Source organism: Budorcas taxicolor, chromosome 19 (genome assembly GCF_023091745.1).
Source record: "Budorcas taxicolor isolate Tak-1 chromosome 19, Takin1.1, whole genome shotgun sequence".
Classification (NCBI taxonomy): Eukaryota; Metazoa; Chordata; class Mammalia; order Artiodactyla; family Bovidae; genus Budorcas; species Budorcas taxicolor.
Window position 1 is genome coordinate 28969140 of NC_068928.1, and position 21483 is coordinate 28990622.

Sequence of the window (21483 nt, forward strand, 5' to 3'; positions counted from 1 at the left end):
GTTGTCACACGGGAAGTGGCTGAATCCACTGAATCCAAGTTTTCCAGACTCCAGCTTCCATGCTCTTTCCTGAAGCCTTAATGGCTTCTGATCCTGTTATGTAATCCTGGGTTCCTTACATGCCCCCCAACTTGTGACTTAAGAAAGGAGCACCCCCGAGTAATGCACCCCCTCTTTGCAACCTGGTGTGTATACCCTCAGCCATCCTGACCCCATGGCAGAAGTGCCCACAGTGGGCATGGGTCCCCAACTCAGAAGATCCTCGGGGACCTGGTTCCCACCCCAGCCTCTCTGGCCGGCTGTGTGACACAGACAGCACGTGTGCCTCTCTGGGCCTCGCCCTCATCTAGAGGCGAGGGAGTCGAACCAGCCGACTCCCAAGGTCCCTTCCAGGCTTCTCCCGGCTATTCTACCTGCACCACGTGGAGCCACCCAGCCCCAACAGGGAAGGAAGAAAAGGCTAAACAGAGAAGGCGAAGTTCCAGAAAGGGGAACCAGGTCAAAGTTAAAACAAGGAAAACTGACGCAGCACTCAGCTCACTGCAGACACCACTCTGCCCAGGGGCTAGCTTCTCTTTCAGGAGCCTCAGGTCCCCCAGTGGCCCAGACTCAGTGAAGGAAAGAGGAAGGGGGAATTTGTGGGGAAGCAGAAGACTCACACCGCCCCAACCCAGCAGGAGGCCGTCCAAGAAGGACTTGCCTCCCCGCTTCCCGCAGGTGTGGGGGCTGCCTCCCCGGCTCCGCTCTCACCCTGCTCCAATGAGCTTCGAGCATCTGCCCCGCAGCGCAGTGGCACCGCCCTGGGTGCCCACTCACCTCAGCCCCACAGACCCTCCTCTTGCAAAGCTGACCCGCTGGTCATTTTCCGCCACCGTCACCACATCCGCTGCTTCCCCGTGGCATCAGCTAATTCACTGTGCAAAGCAGCATTTATATATAGAAAGTTGCAGCCACGTAGGTTAACATTAAAATAGAGACTTGACGTTGCCGTGGCAACCAAACAAATGATATTCAAAACGAAAGTAAGTATTCTGCAATCGGGTAAGCATGTCCACAGCCTTCCAGGACAGCTGCGCTGTTTCCCCCGCGAGGGTGGGTGGGACAGCTCAGCAGAAGGGCCTGGTCCTCCATCAACCTCCTCCCTGTGAAGTCACCCCTCTGCTTTCAGCTGTGGCCGTGGCCCTCTGCACAAGCTCCTCCTTGAAGCCAACTCCTTACCCAGAACACACCTGAGGCCAAGACACCGAAGGGGTATGGTGACCCTGACCAGGTGTGTCCATCTGCAGCTCTACTCCTTAAGGACCAAGGGGAAGCAGCCTGTGTTACTCCCAAGGAAGCTTCTGGAAACAAAGGTGGCTTCTGTCATCTGTCGGCCACACACAGTCAAGAGGCACCAGTGAGCTGAGTGACATTTGGCAGGCAGCTTCCCCTCTCTGAGCCTCAGTGTAAAAATAAGGGGGCACACTACTATATGTAAAATTGATAACTAATAAGGACCTATTGTATAACACTGGGAACTCTACTCAATATTCTGTAATGCTCTATATGGATAAAACAGAGTGGACAGATGTATAACTGATCCACTTTACTGTATACCAGAAACTAACACAACACTAAGTCAATTATGTGTGTCTTCAGTAGCGTTTGACTCTTTGTGACTCCATGGAATGCAGCCCACCAGGCTCTTCTGTCCACGGGATTTTTCAGGCAAGAATACGGATGGGTTGTCGATTCCTTCTCCAGGGATCTTTGTGACCCAGGGATCAAACTCATGTCTCCTGTGTCTCCTGCATTAGTAGGTGGATTCTTTACCACTGAGCCACCATAAAAATTAAAAGAAAATAAGGGGGGGCGGGGATAAGGGACTGGAGGAGAAGGGGACGACAGAGGATGAGATGGCTGGATGGCATCACTGACTCAATGGATGTTGAGTCTGAGTAAACTCCAGGAGTTGGTGATGGACAGGGAGGCCTGGCGTGCTGTGACTCATGGGGTCGCAAACACCTGGACACGACTGAGCGACTGAACTGAACTGAAGGGGCTGGAGAAGCAGCTTAGTCCCTCCTACCTCTGCAATTCTAGGATGTGTGTCTTGTCTCCTTTCTCACTTCCTTTGTTTTACTTTCTTTGTTTCCTTCATCCCTAGACATATGCCTTAACCCCGCCACATAAGCCCTGATATTTCCTGGTTCCTGGTATGGCATGTGGAATAACCCTCCACCAGTGCTGTTCAGCACAGCCACCACCCAGAATACTCACAGCCATTAAGTCAAAAGGTATGGATTCTGTTATTCAAAGGGCCTTAGACAACTCTCTGAGCCTTTCTGAGACTCAATTACATATTTCAAATCAGACATGGTCTGCAATGACTAAAATTTAAAAGATGGACAATATCAAGTGCTGGCATGGATGCGGAGCAACTGGAAATCTCATCCATTGCTGGCGGGAATGCAAAATGGTACGGCCGCTCTGGAGAGCAGTTCAGCAGTTTCCTATAAAGTTAAACATATACTTACCAGATGACCCGGCAATTCCACTCCTAGGCACGTACCCCAAAGAAATTAAAATATAGGTTCCCACCAAGTCTTGTACACAAACGTTCATAGCAGCTTTATTCATAAGAATCCCAAACTGGCAACAACCCAAAAGATCTCAACAGGTACTAAAGAGCGAACTATGGAATATCCACGCAATGGAATATTACTCACCAACACAAAGGAACAAACTATCGATATAGGCCACAATCTGGATCCACCTCATAGATATTAAGAAGCTAGTCTCAAAAGGTTACCTGTTGCATGATTCCATTTGTGTGATATTCTCAAAAAGACAAAACTACTGTACAAGGATGGATGACCCATGAAGGGTTAGGTCAGAGAGGGTATGATGCAAAAGGAGGGTAAGAGAGAAGATCTTAGAGTGATGAAGCTCTTCTATATCCTGGCTCAGGTGGTGGTTACATAAGTCTATAATATGTGTTAAAATTCACAGAACTGTGCACCTAAAAAGGTCAATCTTACTGCCTAGAAAAAACTAAAATACATGCTACTTTCACCTTGAAAAAGAAAAAACAAAACAAAACACAGACTATGATGCTGTCTCCTTATAGAACAGATCATCAGTGGGCTCCTCCCAGGCAACAAAGATATAATGTACAGCACAGGGAAATATGGCCATTATTTCATATTGACTTCAAGTGGAATATTTGTATCTAAAAATAATATTGAATCAGTATGTTGTATACCTGAAAATTATATTTTATAAATAAACTATAATTTTTAAAAGGGAGGGGCCCTCACCAATAAACTGTAAAGTCCTGAGAACTATTAGTTACTGATACCGCTTTTAATTACAAAGAGCCTCTTCTTGTTTTAGATGAATAGTTCTCCACCTTGGACCAGGAGCAGCAGCTGCTGCTGCTAAGTCGCTTCAGTTGTGTCTGACTCTGTGTGACCCCAGAGACGGCAGCCCACCAGGGTCCCCTGTCCCTGGGATTCTCCAGGCAAGAACACTGGAGTGGGTTGCCATTTCCTTCTCCAATGCATGAAAGTGAAAAGTGAAAGTGAAGTCGCCCAGTCATGTCCGACCCTTAGCGACCCCATGGACTGCAGCCTACCAGGCTCCTCCGTCCATGGGATTTTCCAGGCAAAAGTACTGGAGTGGGGTGCCATTGCCTTCTCCGAGGAGCAGCAGTATCACCTGGGAATCTGATCAGAAGTAGAAACTTTGGGGCATCAACCCAGCCCTCCTGAATCAGAAATTCTGGGGGTGGGGTTCCACAGTCCGTTTCTGACAAGCCTTTGGGGTGAATGATTCCAATGCATGCTGAAATTTGGGGACCAGTGGCCTCCACACATTCATTAGATCCATTTAAGGCCAGTCCATCACAGATCCGTCCGGCCCTTTAATGTCTAAAGTACAGATGCAGACATCTTTTTCCACCTCCTCCTCGCTCACTGACTCTTCCTCTTTTCCCCTGTCTCTGCCTTTATTCTGCCCCCAGGCCAGCTGTTGCCTTGCAGGGAGAAGCAGGGGCCACAGCTCTAACTGACATGGAATCACGTATCCTGCTGGGATGCCTGGAAGGAAAAGTCACTGTGACCTCAGTCTTGGGAGGAGCTGGGAGGACCAGGGAGGGGCCCTGGGCTGTACACATCGCTGCAGGCTCTGCAAACACTCTTCCCTTCTGACCTGGCCGCCCACATCCTACTATCAACTCCTGGAGCACTGCTCCAATCAAACCCTGGAAAGGCACCACGTCCCACTTACCCCAGAAGGACAACTTCAAAGCCGCTTCACATGGACCCTGGCTCCGAAGCCACGCAGGGATGATGGATCACAAAGGCAAAATCAGAACCATATGGACTTCGTAGTCGGCAAAATAAACAGAATTACAGCATCAGGGTTGGGGAGAAGGAAACCGGGGTCTGAGTGTCTGGCCCAGAGCCCGGGTTTGGTGGCACCCAGCACGGGCTGGGCTCCCTGGCCTCTCCTCCCCACCCACAACGCCCACAAACAGTGCTAGGGGCACCCGGCGTGCTAATCCTCCTCACCGAGGACTGTATGAGCAAGGCTGCTTCAGCTGACATTTACTGAGTTTTTATATTCTCTTTTATGGTGCACTTGAAGATAGTTCAACTTCTTTTCCAGTTCTGTACAAATATGCCCAAGCACACTCTGCCACTGGTGACGGCACCAGGAGCCTCGGGGAGGGGTTAGGGGAGCAGCTGTGGCCCCCACTGCACTTAGTCGCTCAGCTGTGTCTGACTCTTTGTGACCCCACGCACTGTAGTCCCCCAGGCTCCTCTGTCTGTGGGGATTCTCCAGGCAAGATTCTGGAGTGGGTTGCCATGCCCTCCTGCAGGGGATCTTCCTAACCCAGGGATCAAACCCGGGTCTCCCACATTGCAGGTGGGTCCTTTACCAGCTGAGCTGCCTGGGAAGCCTCACCCCTGCCCTCTTCTACACCACTCGCCCCTTCCTCCCAGAGAGAACCGCGCTGGGCATACAGCCAATCGTGCTGGGTGCACCCACTCCTGGCCTCATTCGCATCACGGAGCAGAGAAGCTCTTCCCCAGTTTCTAGGGAAACAGTATGGTGGTTCGCGTGGCCAGTGTTTCTGAACTGGGGCGATTTTGGGAACATTTGGCAATGTCTGGGGACATTTATGAGCTATCATGATGGGGGTAGGAGTGACCAGCAGGAGTATCGGTTCCCTATTGCTGTCCTGACAAATGCCCACAAATTCAGTAGCTTCAGTTCAGTTCAGTTCCTCAGTTGTGTCCGATTCTTTGCGACCCCATGAACTGTAGCACACCAGGCCTCCCTGTCCATCACGAACTTCCAGAGTTCACTCGGACTCATGTCCATTGAGTTGGTGATGCCATCCAGCCATCTCATTCTATGTCGTCCCCTTCTCCTCCTGCCCCCAATCCCTCCCAGCATCAGGGTCTTTTCCAATGAGTCAACTCTTCGCATCAGGTGGCCAAAGTATTGGAGTTTCAGCTTTAGCATCAGTCCTTCCAATGAACACCCAGGACTGGTCTCCTTTAGGATGGACTGGTTGGATCTCCTTGCAGTCCAAGGGACTCTCAAGAGTCTTCTCCAACACCACAGTTCAAAAGCATCAATTCTGTAGCGATCAGCTTTCTTCACAGTCCAACTCTCACATCCATACATGACCACTGGAAAAACCATAGCCTTGACTAGACGGACCTTTGTTGGCAAAGTAACGTCTCTGCTTTTGAATGTGCTATCTAGGTTGGCCATAACTTTCCTTCCAAGGAGTAAGTGAAAGTGAAGTCGCTCAGTCGTGTCCGACTCTTTGTGACCCCGTGGACTGTAGCCCACCGGGCTCCTCCATCCATAGGATTCTCCAGGCAAGAATACTGGAGTGGGTTGCTATTTTCTCCTCCAGGGGATCTTCCTGACCCAGGGATTGAACCCAGGTCTCCTGCATTGCACGCAGAGGCTTTAACCTCTGAGCCACCAGGGAAGTCCAAGGAGTAAGTGTCTTTTAATTTCATGGCTGCAGTCACCATCTGCAGTGATTTTGGAGCCCCCCAAAATAAAGTCTGACACTGTTTCCCCATCTATTTCCCATGAAGTGATGGGCCCAGATGCCATGATCTTCATTTTCTGAATGTTGAGCTTTAAGCCAACCTTTTCACTCTCCTCTTTCACTTTCATCAGAGGCTTTTTAGTTCCTCTTCACTTTCTGCCATAAGGATGGTGTCATCTGTATATCTGAGGTTATTGATATTCTGTAGCCTAAGGCGACACAAATTTCTTAGAGTTCTGAATTTCAGAAATGGGTCTCACTGGGCTAAAGCCAGGGTGTCAGCAGGACCATGTTCCTTATGGAGGTTTTAGGGAAGAATCTGTTTCCTTGTCTTAATTTTCAGCTTCTAGAAGCCACTTGCATTTCTTGGCTCCTGGCCCCTTCCTCCATTTTCAAAGCTAGTAATGGTGAATCAAGTCTTCTTCATGTTGCTTTTCTCTCTCTGAAAAATGAAAGTGTTAGTCACTCAGTCGTCTCCAACTCTTTGTGACCCTGTGGACTGTGGCACGCCAGGCTCTTCTCTCCATGGGATTCTTCAGATAAGAGTACCAGAGTGGGTAACCATGCCATTCTCCAGGGGATCTTCCCAACCCAGGGATCAAACTCACATCCTTATGTCTTCCACATTGCAGGAAGATTCTTTACCATCTGAGCCACCAGGGAAGCCCCTGATCTCTTTGGTTTCTTTTTTTTTTTTTGATGGGGGGGCAGGTAGTGAGTAGTATGCTACTGCTGCTGCTACTGCTAAGTCACTTCAGTCGTGTCCAACTCTGTGTGACCCCATAGTCGGCAGTCCACCAGGCTCCCCCATCCCCGGGATTCTCCAGGCAAGAACACTGGAGTGGGTTGCCATTTCCTTTTCCAATGGATGAAACTGAAAAGTGAAAGTGAAGTCGCTCAGTCGTGTCTGACTCTTAGCGACCCCATGGACTGCAACCCACCAGGCTCCTCCGTCCATGGGATTTTCCGGGCAAGAGTACTGGACTGGGGTGCCATTGCCTTATCCAAATGAACAGTATATGGGATCTCAATTCCCTGAGCAAGGATCCAGCCCTCGCCCCCTACATTGGAAGTACAGAGTTTTAACCACTGGACCGCCAGCGAAGTTCCCTGGTTTTTCTCTCTTTTGTCCTCTTCCACTGATAAGGACTCTAGTGATTATATTGGGGCCTACCTATATAACCCAAACTACTCACCTCCAGGTCAACTGCTTTGCAATCTTTTTTTTTTTTTTGCTTTAATTTTTTTAAATTATGAAAATATGATAACACATGTACAGGAGACTTGGAAAATACAGAACAAGGTTACATATAGTTCCATTATATATAACAATTATTATTTTAAGTAGATAAATTAAGATTTTTTAGTTGGCATTTCAATATCAAACTCTCAAAAATTAATAGAATGAATAGGCAGAGAAGTACAGTAGACCCGAAAATCACTGAGAACCAATTCAACATAATCAAGATTTAAACAATTTTCACACAGTAGTGGGATACAAATTTTATTCAAGTTCCCACAGACTATAAACTAGGAGACACTGGAACATATCCAGGGACATAACACAAGGTGTGATTTGCGATCTTAATTCCATCTGCAACTTCAATTCCCTGGACCATGTGACCTAATACACTCACAGGTTCCAGGAACTGGGGCTGTGGACATCTGGTGGGTGACATGATTGTGTAGACCACTGGCATCCAGTGAGTAGAGGCCAGCGATGCTACTAAGCATCCTACAATGCACAGGACTCCCCAGCCCACAACCAGCAACTATTCACCCCCATATCCCCAAATGCCAGTAGCGGCGAGGCTGAGAATCCCTGGTACAGCCTAATACTGACCAGGTTCCCAGTGACCCCGACTCAAGTCCATTTCCATGGAGAGACCAACCATTGGGCCCTAGGAGAAGCTGTGACTCACGATGAAGGAGGAACACTTACCATTCTGTTCAACATTTTAAAGTAGATTCTGTGTTCCAAAATCATCCTCAAATGATTCTTTTTTGAAATACATAGAGGCTTTAAAAACAAATAAAATGCATCCTGCCCACTGAAGGCCCAAGAACACAGCGGACACAGAGCATTTAAATCCCTTTACATAAACAACTTCAAATAACATGACTAATTCTGCTTTGCTGTCTGATATGCTGTTTGGTCTCAGAAATCCCTGAATTAGCAATCCAGAAGTGCTCACACCCCCATGTTCTCTCTCCTCTCTCCCAGGAGGGCTGAGCCACCAGCAGCTGATGAGAATACTTAATGACCCAGAGGTCACAGTCCCCACAGCAAAAGCCCTCCAGCCCCTAGGCTCCTGTGGGTAGCCAGGGAAGCCCAGCATGGGTGAAGCTGCAGCTGCTGGGGCAGCCTGGGGAGGGGAGGGCTGTGAAGGAGGCCCCATCCAGCCCTGCAGACCAAAAGGGTCAGAAAGGATGCGGCCCCGCACAGGCACCCTCCGTCCTACCCCTTGGGCCATTCACCTTCTGGGTCTCCCAGAGTGGGTCAAGAAGCAGCAGCAGAGATCAAGTTGGTGATGGTTTCCTAGCAATTCCCTGGTAGGGACGGGCAGGACCTGAGAACCCCACTTTTCTGTCATTCAGACAAAGGAGTCCCTACTCCCTCCCACCTCCATCACAATGGTGAGCAGAGGCACGGTGGCACCTGGCCTGGGCACGTGTCTCCATGTGTGTGTCCCCACGTCCTGCAGCCCAGACAATCTCCGGCTCTCTGCTCCACACCTACTGCTTATTTAACTTCTCTGTGGCAATTATCCAGCATTTTCTGCCAAAGCCACCATCTCTGCCCCAAAGCACATGGAACACCAGCTCTAGTGAAGCCAGCCCCGTGAATGAGATGCCCTGACGCTCAGGACCCCTTGCGCCAAGATGCTGGCCACACAGCACACTACGTGCATCCACCTGTCTGTCCTGCAAACACCTGCCATGCTTCTACTATGCTCGAGACACCATCTAGACCTGGAAACCACAGCAGCCGAGACAGAAGGGCCTTGTCCATGAGGAGCTTAACTCTTCTGAAGGGAGAACAATAAGGCTCGGCTCCAAACATGGATGAACATTATCTCACTTAACAGGCAAACCAACACTGGAGGACGGTGAAAAACCATCTTCATTTTCAGATGATTACAACCACAACAAACACATAACACGATGCTTTGTGGCTCAGTGTCCTCATCAGTTTATGTACGTTCGCTCATTTGGTCTCTACCACAAGCCTGGAGGTAGGTTCTGGAAGCACAGATGGTCCCTGGCTTATGGTGACTTTTGTTGACTTCGACTTATGATTTCTTGACTCTACGATGGTGTAAAAGCTCTACGCACTCAGTAGAAACTTGCTGAACTTGCACAGCTGGCTCCGGACCTCTTAGTGAGTCACCTCTCCTCTCACCTGCTCAGTGTGGCAGCTTCCTGACCGCCACCCAGCACAGCTCAACCACTGAGCACTCTCCCTGCCAAATGCCTCCTTCTGGACCTGGGCCCCAGGGCTCCCACCTCCAAGGGGCAGAGAAGGGGCAGAGGGATGCTGTCTTCATGTGGCTCCAGGAGCCCCTCTGTGGTTCAGTCCCCACAGTGAGTCACCTCCCTCCATGGACTGTTGCCAAAGAGAAAGCCCTGTTATGGTGGGAGCACCCACCCCCACTTCCCTTTTCCAAGCACGGCTTTCACCAGATCGAACATTAGTCATGTAAATGCCAACAGAAGTTCAAAGACGCTTTGATAATGGGATTTTCTAATGCAAGCAGCTGCCGCTGCTGGACACAAACCTCTTGGCTCCCTCATCCAATAGCCCCCTTTCGGGACCTCTGGGGTCAGCATCTCTATCTCCTGTGACATGTGGGGATGTGGGTGTCTGTTTTCACACTTGGTTTTTTGCAGCAGAGGGAAAGCCTCAAAGGCATGACCTGGTATCTCCAAGCACAGTGATCTGGGGGCCTGGAAACCACCCTGGGCTGCAACAGCATCCTACATCTCCAGGAAACACCAAGCCAGAAGCAACTTGTGACAGTTACCTTCTCAGTGTGCCTCCCCCCAACACACCCCTACTTCTGCTGAGAGCGCCCTGATTTTCTTTTGGGGGTGCATCTTTTCCCCACCCCATCATCATGGTTTGTGGAGAGAGGCGGCCCTCACCTCTCTAAGGAGCACAGTCTATTCCCCGGGCCACACTGACTAGCTCTGGAGGGGGCAAGTGACCCAGGTGCTCAATTCCTGGATTTTAGTTGGAATTAATGTAAATGTGAAGCTGCTGATGGTTATCTTGACACCCTATGGGGAAAACCTCCTGAGTATGGAAGCTACACAGAAGAAAAAAAGAGCTGGTGAGGGACAGAGAGAAGAGATGGGGGAGTAGGGAGAGAGAGAGACATCAGATTGCTGATACTGTGTAAGTTGCTTGATCAAACCATGTCTGAAGCTGACATTCTGGGACTTTTTCAGTTACACCAAACTATAAATTCCCTTTTTGTCTGAAGCCAATTTGAGAGGCATTTATATAAGATGAAATAGAAAGATTTGTGCCTAATATTCTCTCAGCACAGGCCAGGGCATAATATCAATAGCAGCAAACTCTAAAGAACATAGAGCAGAGAGTATGAGAGATTCAGCCCCTTCTATCAAGGTAAAGTCTTCTTCCAATGAGACATGCGTTCCCAAATACCCTCCGTATTAGTTTCCCATGGCTGCTGCAGAAAACTACCACAGACTTGGTAGCATAAAACCAGGAATATATATATATATATATTCTCTCAGAATATATACTTCTCTCAGAAGTATATATATATATATTCTCTCAGTTCTGGAGGCCAGAAGTCCAAAACCTGTATGACTGAACTGAAATCAAGGTTTTTGGCAAGGCCACGTTCTCTCTGGAGGTTCTAGGGGAGAATCCTGTCCTTGCCCTCCAGCACCTGGCGGCTGCCAGCCCCCCTTGGCTTGTGGCCACATCGCTCCAGTCTCTGCCTTCCTGGTCAGTTTCCTCCTCTTCGGGCACAGTAGCATCTCCTTCTGCCTCCTTCTAATAAGGACATCCAGCACTGCATTTAGGGCCATCTGGATAATCTGGGATAATCTCCTCATCTTAAAATCCTTAACTTGGTCACATCTGCAGAGACCCTTCTCCCAAATCAGGTAACATTCCCAGGGCCTGGGGATTGGAAGGTGGACACACCTCTGGGAGCCATTCTCAGCCATCTCCCCTTATCCTGGCCAAGTCAGACCATCACGTGAGCGTGGACGAGGCATGCCACGGTTCACACCTCCTAGGCCTCACAGGGCCTGCCCGGCGGGGCTCCACAGAATGGCGGGGAACTCCTGGGCAGGCCAAGGGGCACTAGGAGAAGAAATAACCACAGAGTCTTTAACAGAGAATCAGAGTAGAAGATCCGCAGGGGGCAGAGTGCCAGGCTCAGCCCAGTGTGGCTTGCACCCCTGGATGAGGTCTGCTCAGGGACATTTTGGGGAGCTGGAGTCGGGGGGCTGTCTGCTGAGGGATAAAATGCAATATGACCTCAGATCAAGGCAAGGCTAATTAGAACACACCCCTACATGCACCATAATGTCCCCAGTGAGTGGGAGGGTTGGGCTATGATGGGGGAAGGCATCTCCTTTGCACTGGAAGCAGGAAGAAAGGAGGGAAAATGAGACTGTGATGTGTGAAGGAAGCCACGTCCAGCTGGGCTGTTTCTTACAGCGGCAGTGATTCTGGCCTGTACTTGCTGTCAAGGGGGCCCTGGCATCAGAGACAAGGAAGGGAAAGACCACCCACTGGAAAGAGCCAGGCCTGTAGATTGCAGGTGCTCCCCAGCCGGGTGGGGGAGGCTTGCCTCTGGAGTGACACCCCCACTCCCACCATGGGGAGAAAAGAGGCTGGTCACACCTCCAAGAGTATATAGGTGGACTTGAATCTAGGTAGGGTGTCCGGCCTCTGCCAGTCCCCAAGAGGACTCGAGCAACCGGGGAAGGTCCCCCCTCCCAACGGGAAGCTGCTCCCACAACGTGGGGAGCTGGGTCAGGACACGCCCACGTCTCCACAGAAACGCCCAGAACAAAACCAAACTTTTGAGCTTCCTTTGCGGTCTGCTGACCTGGTTGGTGAGGCAAGGTGGGGTTCCCCAAAACGCTGTTGTTGTTTAGTTGCTAAGTTGTGTTCAACTCTTCGTGACCCCATGGACCATAGCCCACCAGGCTCCTCTATCCATGGGATTCTCCAGGCAAGATACTGGAGTGGGTTGCCATGACCTCCTCCAGGGGAATCTTCCCAACCCAGGGACTGAAACTGAAACTCCTGCTTGGCAAGCAGATTCTTTACCAATGAGCCACCAGGGAAGCTCCCCAAATCACAGGCATTCCTGTAACACCAACAACACTCAAGGTAGTCCCTTACAGCATGCCCAGGATGGCCTGGGCAGGCTAAGAGACCCGTTTTTAAATGGCACCACACTCACTTAAGGCCTCTTATGGACACCCACACACAGCTAGCACATAAGGACTGCATGGTCCCTGACATTCCGCATGGGCAGCCATGATCCACTTCGGCTCCTTGCAGGTCACCAAACGCCTCCCCTTCACTCCTCCATACAGACTACTGCCCCTGCCCCCACCAGCTTACTTCTGGCTGAAAAGCTCCCTGGAGACCCACACGGAATAGCCGAGCCACCCGCCCAAGCAGCACCAAGCCAGAACGTCTGTCACTCTCCAGTTGGTGACAGTTCTTTGAGAATACAGCTTGGACACTGCACACCCTGCTCTGCCCTGGCTGGGGGCGGGGGCCTTGATCAGAGATAAGAAACCATCCCCTAGAAGTTGTTAGAGAGACCCCCAACTAGGAGAATGGCTAACTCTGTAACTGAGAGAAGCTGATAGCAATATCTCATAAGAATCTTGACTTGGAGGTGTGGTCACTTCACATTCTGTAAAGAGCTGGGGTGTGGCGTCTCTGACACTATCTGTACCAAACAACCTTGGTCACTGGGTCTTGGCCTTGACCTTGGACACTTCTTCATGAACTAGTCCGGGCCTGTGATCTGTCCTTCAGAATGTCATATGCCCCACAGCTGAGACTGAGGCCTCATGTGAAAAGACACACCAGCTCCTCCCAAACCTCTTCAGCTGCTTCATGAGAAGCTCAGTGAAATCACACTAGTACCGAGAGGGGCAGCCCCCCAACACACTCTTGATAGGCAAGCTCACCCCAGAAGCAGCATCAGCACCCCAACACCCATTCCCTCAAGGGCTGAAGGAGCCTGGGTTCTCCTCTGATGGGAAGGCCAAGACCAGCTACTCACAGAACCAGTATGTAGCCACGATTTATTATAACACAAAGATACAAAAAAAAAAAAAGAAAAATCAATAAAGGGAAAAAGTACCTGGGGGTCAGGCCCTGAGGAAACCAGGTACAAGCTTGCAGGAGTCTCCTCCCAGAGCAGATGCACTGAACTTGTCCAGCTGTGATGGATAGGAAGTGTGTCTACCAGGGATGCTCAGAGGCTCAGAGCACTGGGGCTTGATCCAGGGCTGGTCCCATAGGCGGGCTTCCCTGGGTGTGAGCCCTGGCTCAGTGGTAAAGACTCCACCTGCCAACGCAGGAGATGCAGATTTACCTGTGGGTCAGCAAGATCCCCTAGAGAAGGAAATGCAACTCCAGTATTCTTGCCTGGGAAATTCCACGGACAGAGGAGCCTGGTGGGCTACAGTCCAAGGGGTCGCAATGAGCCAGAGACAACCGAGGGACTGAGCATGCAGCCATGGTCCCATAGGCATCCTCTGCCTGATACACAGCAAAACCCCAGACTCCCAGAAGGAAAGCAGGGGCTCAGTATGAACCACAATGTTTGAAAGAATATAAGAGCCACCCTTATCATTTCTGGAATGGTGGGAACCCTCCCTAGATCCAAGTGACATCAGCCAAAGACCAACACTGCAAGCAAGCTCTGTAAGGAGAGCTCTGTAAGGAGAGCAGTCCTGGGCTGGCTAAGTTAACGGTTTCTCCACACTGGATACAGAATGCTCCTTAAAAGGGACCTCTCCTGCTGTCTGGCTGGCCCATTCAGTGGCAGATTTCTGCCACTGACCCCTAAGCAAGTGACAAGCCTCTAAAACCCTTGTGCTGATGGAGAGCTCACTCCCTCACAAAGCGTGCTGGCCCGTGGTTGGCCCGTGCTCATTGACAGCATTTTTCTCCCAGGAACACTGGCCTGCAACTGCAATGTTTCACACTGATGAGCACTTCTTATAATCACCACCACTTATTATCACTCTCTGTCAGGCACTGGGCCCAGCATGCAACACACGTGAGCTTATTTAATATAATATTCATGGTTTACAATGGTGTCAACTATAGCTTACAGACATGCAATGACTTGCCCAAGATCCCGTTTTAATGGGTGTGAGCCCTGGTCTATTTGACCCTACAGCTGGTGACCTTGAACCCCCTATATCCAGCTTCCCTGGGAGCTCATCTTTCACTATCATTTTTGGCCTGACATCATACCACTCTTGTTTACTTAATATTTTTAGTTGACTCCTTTCTTTACTTAAAAAAAAAAACACATTTCTCAGAAAATCTTAATAGTATTCTCTGAATGGAAAACTAGTAACATCTGCCAGAAATCTACAGCACAAAAATAACTGCAACAAAAAAAAACAAGCGATGCTACTCAGTTGTAACTAGACAGTACTACCTGCCGAGGCCTGCTCTCACCCAGCACCACCCCAAACTCTCCTAAACTGAGAGCACTGCAAAAGGAAAACACTTCTCCTTTTGTGATTTAATGGTTCAGAAATTCTTGCCTGTGGACCACTGAGACCCACCTTTGCCCAGTCTTCTGGAACACACTACATGGTTACCCTACGTGCTATAGGAACCTGCCCCGTCTGGCTCACTGTCAGGCAGCAGGGAAGAAGGCGCTGCTGGCTGGTTCCCTGTCTGCCCCACGCCCCATCCCAAGGCATTTTCCAGCTCCTCCCTGCCCCACTGGCTCATCTGTTCTCCAGCCTCTGTGGCCACTATGCCCAGGAGTCACACAACATCAGCACCCACTTGGAGCAGGTGCCCCTTCTGCTCCCAGCCTGGGCCCCGTTCTCCTTCATCCCTAGTTTCTGCTCCCCTGAGCTCCATTCAGCTGGCCTTCGCTACTGGCCTGATCTTGGGGAGAGAAAATGCCACCAGAGATGCTGTGCCTCTGGCCAATTCCTAAATCAGGAGGGACTGGGAGGGACAGGCAGAGGGTCTCTCATAGGCAAGTCATGATCTGGGATGTGGGGGTCGGTCCAGGATGAGGGCAGCATTCTGAAGTTGAAAATGTGCCTTTTTTCTCAAACAGGGGACGACATCCCTGATTCCCACTTCCCCAACACCACATGATCTTCCAGTCCAACCCAACCACAGGCTCTAAGGAGCCATCCAATCAGAAACAGAGGGTCCCACTCAGAAACCATCCAGTGGCAGCAGGCAGGAAGGTACCAAGGAACCCCAAGCATAGAAAGGCAGTGGGGATGGCTGAGAGCTCGGGCTGATGAGGAAAACAGACCCAGATTCAAGTCCTGGCTTCACCATCCCCCTGGCCAAATGACTTTCCACATCTGAGGCACAGGATCAAAAATCATACAAACCCCATAGGGTTGCTGTGGGGGTAGTGGGAAGCGCCCAGAGACTGCGCTCAGTAACATTATTTCTGTGGAGCTGGGCTCTGAGTCTGAAGCCAAGAACAAGAATAGGAAACAGCCGAAGGCATATTACTCCCCCACAAGTGCAGTGAACAGCGAACAGCTGGAGAGGTGGGGCCCCGCCCAACAGGTGTTTGTGTCAGAGGGGTGAGGGCTTAGCCTGCAGGTCAGGGGCCTATCTATAAAAACCAGGAAATGTCCCATGAAAAAAATAAAGACTGCAGTCATCTCATGAAAACTCAACAGGGCCGTACAAAAGCTGTCCTGACAGGATGAAGAAAACGTTGCCATCTTCCCCGTCATCCTCGAAAGCAGTGGTTTTCAGCCTGGCTGCCCATGAAAATCACCTGGGAGTTTTTTGTTTTTTGTTTTTTTTTTTGGCTGCACCACACAGCTTGTGGGAACTTGGTTCCTCAATCAGGGTCATGGCAGTGAGAGTAGCCACCAGGAAATTCCCCATCTGGGAGCTTTATAGCCACCTGCATGCCCAGGAATTCCCTGGCCCATGAAACAGCATGTCTCAGGGAGACACCTGGAGATGGCTGCCTTGCAAGCTCAAAGGTAATTCTAACATGCAGCCAACAGAGCTGCTCGGATGACTCTGTGGCCACCACCACCTGCCTCATGGGAGCTGGTAGCAGACACGACCTGGTCTATAGCTTGTTCAGCCAAGGTTAATAATAGGAAAGGCTGGGGCCCTGGGACGCAAAGCCAGCATGCAGACTGCTTTAACCATCATCTGTTCCACAACAGAGATGCTGGCTGGCGTGGTTGTCCTGGGCCTCCTCTCAGGGCAGCGTCACCTTTGCCCATCCTGGGAAAAGCCAAAGGCCGAAGCTCACTGAGGACCAGGAGTGCGCTAGAGAAGCAGGTGGGGAGGGTTCTTCTGCCCACGGTCTGGAAACAGCCCCGAAGGCATTCAAGTTTCGATTTTCCTGCTGGGTAAGAGGTTCTTCTGGTTTACAACACCCTTCCTGTAAAGTCCTGGAGCTACCCCATGCCCAAAGAAACCCCAAGTTCCATCATGTACTGATAGAATGATCTTTCTGTCTACCAGCCTCCTGGATCCATGGAAGCAGATAATGAGCATAAGGCAAAGAAAAGAGCGGACCACTTGCCAGCACTGTTTCTGGGGTGGGGAGACTGTGGACAGCGGCTTGGGGTCGGACCAACGTGCATGGATTGTCTGGCCCTAGGACTGGTGCATTACTGGCTTACCTGCCCACTGGTTTTGTGCCATTTCTCTAAAACGGGGAGAGGGGCTAAAAAGAAGTGAGCTGGTTGTCAGGGTGTCACAGTTCCCAGGCTGTGTTATGATTCCAAGTGTGCAGAGTGATGTAGTATCGCCCAGGGTGGGCAGCAAAATGGAGATTTAGGAGACCCTCCCTGGCCGGGGACCCGAGGGACAGCAAGGCGAAGGCTCGCAGGAATGAGGCAAGGAAATGGGACTTTGATTGCTCAGATTAAGTGTGGCAGGGCCGGAGAACAATGACAAGTGACATGTGAATCACAAAGATGAGGGCTTCCCAGGATCCGACGTGTCCTAACAGGCCCAGCGGCTCAGCCTGAGAAACAGGGAAACGGGGAGAGGGTGAAACACAGCTTGAGGCTAGCTGACACCCCTCCCCAGCCAGTGTGGGCTGGGCTCTTTCACAGTCACTGGTAACAATCCTGGAAGTCAGAATGGTTTTCGTTTGAGCCTGTTCTCTAAGTCTAGAGTTCCTCTGTTGTCCCCGAGGCCCTGGGGAAAGCCAAGGTGTAGATGACAAGATGACAGCATGGACCTTTGCTCCAAAAAGCCCAGTCCACACACCAGCCACAGTGAGCTGGTTAGGAACACAGCATCCAGGACCCTCCCTTGACCTCCTGCATCAAAATCTGCTTTCTGCTAAGCGCCCCAGGTGACCCGTGCTCTGGTTCATGTTTGGGAAACTCTTATTTGCAGCAGAGGCTCTTTGTTGGCTGCACAAGGTACCTCTCAAGGCACCAACCACATACTGAAGCATGTAACAGCCACACAGACAGCTGAGTGAAGACTTTAGAGGTGGTTTCAATTTAGGCTCAGACAGTAAAGAATCCAACTGCAGTGTAAGAGATCCGGGTTCGATCCCTGAATTGGGAAGATCCTCTGGGGAAGGGAATGGCTACCCAATCTGGTATTCTTGCCTGGAGAATTCCATGGACAGAGGAGCCTGGCAGGCTACAGTCCATGGGGTCGCAAACAGCTGGACATGACTTTCACTTCTTTTCCCGTTTAGGCATGTCACGTTGACTCCTACCCCCCCTCCCCGGTCAAATCCTTGGCTCCAGCTATTTCCTCAGTTCCCCACTCACAGATCAACCAAGGCAATCGCTGATTAAAATGTCTCCCCACAGCTGCTAAACTTGATAGAGTAACCTTTCCAGATTTATTTGCCCATCTGTTCACTTACTTATTAAATTGTTTGCCAGGCTCATTCAAACACCAAGTGGGCACCTACTATATGTCAGGCACCGAGAAGCAGCAAATATATGACCCAGTCAGGTTCTGGGAAGAGTCTGCCTTCTGTAAAGAGAGAAAGATGGCAGACGGGCAGTCATGGCGCAGGGTGACGGATGGGTGCAGTGCTAAGCAGAAAAACCGAGCGGTCCAGAAAGGCATCTTAGGAGGAGATGCTGCCTGCAGGCCATTGTAGTGACATGGTTTCTATTTACCAGGCTTTTTGCTTTACGGCTTCTGCTCCCTCCTACTTGCTTTCTGTTGGATGGACTGCATTTTCTTTATTTTCCCTCCAACCCCACCAACTTGGTATTTATAGAGTCTATTTACACTACTTAGGTGGTTACACTGACATTTTCTACATGTACACTTGACTTCAAGCATACAGTTAATTGATAACTCTTTTCTCCTTCTGAATAATACAAAGCCCTGCAGGGCTTTCACTTTGATCTCCTCAGCTGACCGAGATGTCTGGAATTTGAGTTGGCAGAAGGTGCTGTTTTCTCACAAGTCCTGGAACCGCCTGACTTTTTGCTATCTCCTGCCACTGATCATTTTTCAGAAAAAATTCAAATTGACTCAAGAGGAAATAGAAAACCTGAGATCTATAACCTTCAAAGGAATCGATTCTGCGGTTTACAATCTACCTTAAAAAACAATAATGGGTTTATGTGGTTTTACTGACAAAGTTCTCTCAAACCTTTAAGGAAAAGGCAACATTTACACCATCTCTACCAGAAATAGAAAAACAATCAATTCCTTTTAGAATACTCTGATACCAATCTTCAAAGAAAAACAATGTAAGAATTAAAAGCCTACCTCTTAACCTCACAGAGCACAGGTATAAAAATCCTAAATACACATTAGCAAATTCTGGGGATGGGGGGACCATCTTATGCCCTCAATAAAAAAAAGTTTTCCTAAATAAACAGTCTATGCAGTTAATACATGCATTTGACTAGATTACAATTTTAAAATGCCACATGACAAAATATACCATTTAAAACGTATGAAAAAGCAAGGCTTAAAAGACAGCGTGATGGAAAAGTGAGCAGAGTGTGAATAGGATATGCACAGGAGAGGAAATCTGAAAGCGAATACACATATGAAAATATACACAACCTCACTAGCAATGAAAGGAAAACAAACACAAGTTAAATCTGAGGTGCAATATTTCACACGTTCAGATGGCAAAAATAAGTGTGCTCTCTTGGCAAGGGGAGTGGATATTGTATACTCCATGAGTAGCATTGTGTGTATATTTGCAAAACCTGTTTGAAAAATACAAAATCCCAAGTGGCAAAATCCCAAGGTACATACTGAGACCCAGATAATCTTCTAGGTATCTATCTGCTTCAGAGGAATACTCACAGAAGTGCACAAGGAGAAATGTACAGTTGTTTCTAATAATCTAAAAAGTCCACCCACAGGAATCACCTATGAGATATGCATGTGCTAGAAAAATGAACCAGGTCTACATACGCTGACCTGGATAAACTTCAAAAACATGCGTGAAGAAAGCCAATCCCACCAAGAGAACTATATTTCATGTAAGTTTCAAAAGACATAAGACATTAGTAAATGTTTCCTGCAGATGCATGCTGTTGCTGTGGTTTAGTCACTCAGTCATGTCTGACTTTTTGTGACCGCATGGGTTGTAGCCCGCCAGGCTCCTCCATCCCTGGGATCTCACAGGCAAGAATACTGGAGTGGGGTGCCATTTCCTCCTCCAGGGGATCTTCCTGACCCAGGGGTCGAATCCGTGTCTTCTGCATTGGCAGGCGGGTTCTTTACTGCTGAGCCACCAGGGAGGCCCCTGTAGATGCATACATGGTAATACACATTTTAAACATGTTCACAGAAAAGAGCCACCAACCACAGAAGAGTGGTTACCTCTGCAGAGACAAGGAGAAAGGGGAACCGAACTGGAGGAACACGTGGGATTTTTTTTTTTAATGCCGAGGAATGTGTTATTGTCACCCAGTATGTTGTCACCCTGCAGAGTACATCATGCAAAATGCTGGGTTGGAGGAAGCACAAGCTGGAATCAAGACTGTTGAGAGAGAATTCAATAACCTCAGATACACAGATGACACAACCCTTATGGCAGAAAGTGAAAAGGAACTAAAGAACCTCTTGATGAAAGTGAAAGAGGAGAGTGAAAAAGCTGGCTTAAAACTCATCATTCAAAAAACTAAGATCATGGCATCTGGTCCCATCCCTCCATGGCAAATAGATGGAGAAACAATGGAAACAGTGACAGACTTTATTTTCTTGGGCTCCAAAATCACTGCAGATGGTGACTGCAGCCATGAAATTAAAAGATGCTTGCTCCTGGGGAGAAAAGCTATGAGCAACCTAGACAGCATATGAAAAGGCAGAGACATCACTCTGCCGACAAAGGTCTATCTAGTCAGAGTTATGGCTTTTCCAGTAGTCATGTATGGATGTGAGAGTTGGACTATAAAGAAAGCTGAGTGTCCAAGAATTGACGCTTTTGAACTGTGGTGTTAGAGAAGACTATTGAGAGTCCGTTGGACTGCAAAGAGATCCAACCAGTCAATTCTAAAGGAAATCAGTCCTGAATATTCACTGGAAGCACTGATGTTGAAGCTGAAACTCTATACTTTGGCCACCTGATGTGAAGAACTGACTCCCTGGAAAAGACCCTGAAAGACTGAGGGCAGGAGGAGAAGTGGACGACAGAGAATGAGATGGTTGGGTGGCATCACTGACTTGATGGACTTGAGTTTGAGCAAGCTCCGGAAGATGGTGATAGACAGGGAAGCCTGGCGTGCTGCAGTCCATGGGGTCACAAAGAGCTGGACATGACTGAGCGACTGAACTGAATGTGGTATTTCTAACTGACATTTGCCAAGTGTTGATACCTGTTGAATCCAGAGATGGTGATAAGCACAGGAAAAATGTTCAACATCATTAACCCTCAGGAAAACACAAGTTGAAAGCACAATGAGAAACTACTTCATTCTCACTAGAATGTTAAAAAAAAAAATCTTGGCAAGGAACTAGGATAATTGAAAGCTCATATGTTGCTGTGAGTGACGAGTGATGTGCAGAAACTAGTTTTGCCGTTTCTTATATAAACATACACTTACCATATGATCCAACAATTTCAGTCCTAGGTATTTACACCAGAGAAATGAAAACATGTCTGAAAGACTTACATACAAAAGTTCGGAGAATTACTCAATAATAGCTAAAATCTGGAAACATCCCAAACGTCCATCAACTGACAAATGGGTTA

The 21483-nt window shown here is 49.1% G+C and overlaps 1 protein-coding gene across 5 annotated transcripts in view; it reads right to left on the reverse strand.

The window, feature by feature from the left end:
* Nucleotides 1-21483, reverse strand: part of GAS7 (growth arrest specific 7) — a 202483-nt gene that overhangs the window by 112484 nt on the left and 68516 nt on the right. Inside the window, exon 1 of one of the 5 annotated variants that reach the window (XM_052657553.1) lies at nucleotides 817-897. The exons of the other annotated variants lie outside the window; for them this stretch is intronic. The gene's annotated coding sequence lies outside the window, so the exon portion shown is untranslated. Of the gene's footprint in view, nucleotides 1-816; nucleotides 898-21483 lie in introns of those variants that run through there. 5 annotated transcript variants of the gene reach the window in all.